The sequence below is a fragment of the Mesoplodon bidens genome (assembly GCF_964165515.1).
Source record: "Mesoplodon bidens genome assembly, chromosome: 15".
Lineage (NCBI taxonomy): Eukaryota > Metazoa > Chordata > Mammalia > Artiodactyla > Ziphiidae > Mesoplodon > Mesoplodon bidens.
The window spans coordinates 79,580,223-79,586,222 of record NC_138171.1 but is presented as its reverse complement, the minus strand read 5'-3'; positions in this window follow the sequence as shown (position 1 = coordinate 79,586,222).

Below are 6,000 nucleotides of genomic sequence, written 5' to 3'. Positions count from 1 at the left end.
CTGTGCGTCCGGAGCCTGTGCTCCTCAATGGGAGAGGCCACAACAGTGAGAGGCCCACATACCACAAAAAAAATAAATAAATAAAAAAGAATAGATTTCCCAATTTGAGGGACATTCTACAAAATAACCGGCCCAAATAACTGACTCTTCAAAATTGTCAGAGTCCTGAAAGATAAAGAAAGATTGAGGAGAATGGTTCAAGATGGCGGAGTAGAAGGACATGCTGTCACTCCCTCTCCCTCTTGTGAGAGCACCGGGATCACAACTAGCTGCTGAACAATCATCAACAGGAAGACCCTGGAACTCACCAAAAAAGATACCCCACATCCAAAGACAAAGGAGAAGCCACAGTGAGACAGAATGCATATATTTTGGGCCAAAATAAAATCTATCAATTATTTAAAAAAAAAAAAGAAAGAAAGATTAACTGTTCTAAACTGAAGCAGACTAAGGAGACATGGCAACTGAATGCAGAGATGATCCTGGCCTGGATCCTGGACCAGAAAAAGGAGATCAGTGGGACAATTAGCAAAATTTGAATAAGATATGTAGATTATTTAGTAGTATTGAATCAATGTTAATTTTCTGATTTTGATCATTGATCTGTGGTCACATAAGTTGTCAACATTTGGGGAAGCTGGATGAAGGATATACAAGCATCTTTGTACTATTCCTGCAATGTTTTTGAAAGTTGGAAATTATTTCAAAACGAAAAGGTTAAAATTGTTTTAATTTAAAAAATAAATAAAAGGTTTGGAGTGGCCCTTTATTAGTGCACTGATTAGAATTTCCACTGTCATGATAGTTCATGAATACAGAGAGTGTATGGGTCTACAAAACAGCTGTGGAAATCCATGCATTTGCAAGACTTGGAATTCACAATTCTACCCTGGAAGATGCCAAACTGAAGGCAGATCTATTTCTTTTACGATGCCTAATTAAGGGTCTCTGACCTGGTCTTGGAAGAATGCAAAAAATGTTTTGGTTTGAGAGTAAGACAGATGTCAATCCAGAAAATTTAAAAAGCAGGCAGTTGTTCAAATAAGACTTTAAGTCTCAGCTTGGAGAGCAAAAAGATTTGACAAAGAAATGCAGAGAAGGCTCATCTGAGCGGGTTGTTCTGGCACCCACGAGGGAGCTGTAAGCCAACATTTAGAATGGGTGAGCATGGAAAATAGATTTGGTAGAAAAAGAGGATGATTCACGCACCAATAATAATAATGATAAATACTGCTGACAAGGAACTTTTAATTAGCAAATGGAAAATCAGCCCAAGACACATATGCTGAGTCCTGTAGAAGTGAGGTCAGAACAAATTCTTTTCAAAAATGGGAACATTTGTAGTAGCTCCTGGCTCTGAAATCTACTATCTTGGGGTTTTTTTGTTTGTTTGTTTGTTTTTTCTTCAGTGTGGAAGATAATGTTCTTCTCTCTTTCAGAGGAAATCTAATTACTTTCCCACTGAGTTAACATGAAGATTACTCTGAAATGCATCAGAAAAATCACTGCACAGTGTATTTATTTCTTTCTCCAAGTAAAAGAAGTATCTTAAGTTTTATTTTTTGGAATCATTAACTATGGTTCTGATTCATACTCCGCACTGGAAAAGGAGGCCAGGACCAAATTCTGGGAAGTGAGCTCAATCAAAAGCCTTAATTCAGAAATTTGTTTGGAGGCCTTCCTATCCTAGAATGAGGCATTGACTGGAATGGAGGGAATGATACTCTCAGGACATTTATGGGAGAGAGACTGAAGCTCTCTGTGTGATGCCTCTACTTGAATTTCTACCTCAGTGTTGGGCCATCCTATGTTAGACTGGATCATCTCTGCTTTCACCTTTTTTCTACCCTCTGCTAGAAAATTCCCTTAAATTTCCTCTTCTACCCTCTTCTACTCTCTGTATTCTCCTACCTTCTTCCTTTCTCTTCTTCTCTTGTCTCTTTACTTCTAGGATCCATGACCTCGGTCTTCTTTGCCATCATCTGTAGACTTTCATTTTGCATGATTCTAGGGAATAAGATGTTGGGAATAGGGGAAAAAAAAAAAAAGGTGACAACCAGTAAGCCTTAAAAGTCTCCTTCCCCTGAGGCTTTTTGGACCCTCCAACTCCAACTGCAGGTCCCATCCAAGGTTTGGTGTAACCTGTAATCTAAAAACATTATCATTTGTAACATTTCCTTTGAGGGCCAGTGCTGGTTTCCAACATGGCCCCTCTACTTGCTTAAGTCAAAGCCCCAGTTACCAACCTCCTGGAGGGCCTGGGGTTGATTATACACCATTGTTCTTACTTCTTCATGGCTTATAATAAGATTTATATATTGATGCCTTTGCCAGGTGACTTTCCAGTGCCTCCCAGCTGAATAGACAAAGTATACCACCCATCCATCGTCTTTGAGCTTGGCCATGAGACTTGCTTTGGCCAATGGAATGTTAACGGATATCATACAAGCAGAGGTGTTAAATTTTTTTTTTTATTGAGGTATAGTTGATTTACAACATTATGCTAGTCTCCAGTGTACAGCATAGTGATTATTTTTTTATGATTATATTCCATTTTAGGTTATTACAAGATATTGAATATAATTCCCTGTGCTATACAGTAAATCCTGTTGCTTATCTATTTTATGGATAGTAATTTGTATTGGTTAATCTCATATGCCTAATTTGTACCTCCTCCTCAATCCCCGTTTGGTAACCATAAGTTTGTTTCCTATGTCTGTGAGTTTCTGTTTTGTGTATAGATTCATTTGTATTATTATTATTATTTTGTGTGTGTGTGTGTGGTACGCGGGCCTCTCACTCTTGTGGCCTCTCCCATTGCGGAGCACAGGCTCCGGACACGCAGGCTCAGCGGCCATGGCTCACGGGCCTAGCCGCTCCACAGCATGTGGGATCTTCCCAGACAGGGGCACGAACCCGTGTCCCTGCATCGGCAGGCGGACTCACAACAACTGCACCACCAGGGAAGCCCCATTTGTATTATTTTTAAGATTCCACATATGAGATATCATACAGTATTTGTCTTCCTCTGACTTACTTCACTAATTATATTATTCTCTAGGTCCACCCATGTTGCTGCAAATGGCAACAGTTCGTTCTTTTTTATGGCTAATATTCCATTGTATGTATATACCACATCTTCTTAAGCCAATCATCTGTTGATGGACATGGGTTGTTTCCTGGTCTTGGCAATTGTAAATAGTGCTGTTATGAACACTAGGGTGCATGTATCTTTTCAAATTAGAGTTTTCATTTTTTCTGGATATATACCCAGGAGAGGGATTGCTGGATCATATGGTAACTCTGTTTTTAATTTTTTAAGGAACTTTCACACTGTTTTCCATAGTGGCTGAACCAATTTACATTCCCACTAACAGTGTACAAGGGTTCTTTTTTCTCCACACCCTCTCCAGCATTTATTATTTGTAGACAGTTTGATGATGGCCATTCTGACCAGCGTGAGGTGATACCTCATTGTCATTTTGATTTGTATTCTCTAATAACTAGCAGTGTTGACCATCTTTTCATGGGCCTATTGGCCATCTGTATGTCTTCTTGGGAGAAATGTTTATTTAGGTCTTCTGACCATTTTTTGATTAGGTTGTTTGTTTTCTCTGTGTTGAGATATATGAGCTGTTTGTTTAACTCCTTGTTAGTAGCATCATTTGCAAATATATTTTCCCATTCAATCTTTGAATCTTGTCTTTTTGTTTTGTCAATGGTTTCCTTTGCTATGCAAAAGCTTTAAAGTTTGATTAGGTCCCATTTGTTTATTTTTGCTTTTATTTCGGTTTGCCTTGGGAGACTGATCTTAGAAAATATTGCTACGATTCATGTCTGAGAATGTTTTGCCTTTGTTCTCTTCCAGGAGTTTTAAGGTGTCATGTCTTATATGTAGGTCTTTAATCCATTTTGAGTTTATTTTTGTGTATGGTGTGAGGGAATGTTCTAATTTCATTGATTTACTGGTAGATATCCAACTTTCCCAACACCATTTGTTGAAGAGACTGTCTTTTCTCCATTGTATATTCTTGTCTCCTTTGTCATAGATTAATTGACCGTAGGTGTGTGGGTTTACTTCTGGGCTCTCTATTCTATTCCATTGATCTATATGTCTCTTTGTATACAAGCAGAGGCTTTAAATGTGCTCTCATGGTTTGACTTGGTTTCTTGTGCTTTTGCCATCTCCATGAGCACATCCTAGTTAGCTGTTGTTTCTAGAATGAGAAACACATGGAGCAGTCCTGAACTTGACCTGCAATCTGGAGCCAAGCTAAGCCAATTCACAACCTGGAACAGAATTTCCCCAGCCAACTAGCAGACGAATGATTGTGAAAAGTAAGAATTCATTATATATTTTGTTGTTGTTGTTACACAGTATTATTTCAAGAGTAGCTGATTGATACAGGGGCCTCTAGTCCTCCCAGTAATGAACATATTCTTAAGCTTTACCTCTAAAATTTGTCATTGTGTGGATTTTCATGGGAGGCAAGCCCTCTCTGACCCCTCCCCTTCCCAATAGCAATAACAAAGTCATGTGATTTGACTCAGCCAGTCAGATGCTGTCCCCCTCCTAGAACCTTAAATCTGGAGTAAGTGATACAGATAAGAAGGAAGAGTTTAAAATTAATCTCTTAATTAATTTTAATTAATTTTATGAGTGACCTCATAACTGCAGACTCTTCTTCCCTTGGTTGTTGCTCATTTTCAAAACTTCCTATCAATTCTATGAGCAATCAACTAATTTCTGACTAATTTCTTTTCTGCTTCAGTTAGATCTTTGTATTTTTTGCAGCCAAAATATCGGACTGGTACAAATAGCTCATCTGAAATATAATCATTTGAGAACATAGAAGGCTTTTACATTTATTTCTAAGACTCTGAAACCTCTGGAGCCCTGGAAGCTTTTTCCCTCCCTGAAAACTGTATATTAATGATTCCATGAAACTATACCAAGTTACATCAACAAAGAGTGTTAATCAGATCCATAATTTTGGAAAAATCTTTCTTCCTCTAGACCTACATTAGCATTATCTTTCTAGAAGAGACCAGATTTTTCAACACAAGGAGTCTAGTATGCCTTCATAAGTGGCTCTTTGGCTTAAGCAAGGGGTGGGACCAGGTTGGAAATCAGCACTGGTCCTGAAGGGAATGATTCAAATGATAATGTTTTTGCGTGGGGGTTCCTCAAAAAATTAAAAATAGAACTATCATAAGATCCAGAATTCCACTTTTGTGTGTATATCTGAAGGAAACAAAATCACTATGTTGAAGAGATAGCTGCATCCCCATGTTCATTGCAACATTATTTACAATAGCCAAGACATAGTAACAACCTAAGTGTTCACCTATGGGTGAATGGATAAAGAAGATGTTATTATTCAGCCAGTAAATAATTCAGCCGTTAAAGAAGAAGGAAATCCTGCCATTTGCAACATGGAGGCATCCTGAGGGCATTATGCTTAAGTGGCGTAAGTCAGACAGGGAAAGACAAATACTTACTTGTGGAATCTATAAAACACACACACACACTCCAGAACACAAAGCCATAGAAAAAGAGATCAGATTTGTGGTTACCACAGGTGGGAGGTGATGGGTGGGGGAACTGGTACAAATTTCTAGTTATAAGATAAATAAGTACTGGGGATGAATGTACAACAGAATGACTATAGTTACCACTGCCATGTGGTACGTTTAAAAATTGCTAAGAGGGCCTCCCTGGTGGCGCAGTGGTTGAGAGTCCGCCTGCCGATGCAGGGGATACGGGTTCGTGCCCCGGTCTGGGAGGATCCCATATGCCGCGGAGCGGCTGGGCCCGTGAGCCATGGCCGCTGGGCCTGCGCATCCGGAGCCTGTGCTCCGCAACGGGAGAGGCCACAACAGTGAGAGGCCCGCATACCGCAAAAAAAAAAAAAAAAAAAAAAAAAATTGCTAAGAGAGTAAACCCTAAAAGTGCTCATCACAAGGAAAAACACTTCTCTCTCCCTTTGTTTTCTTTGT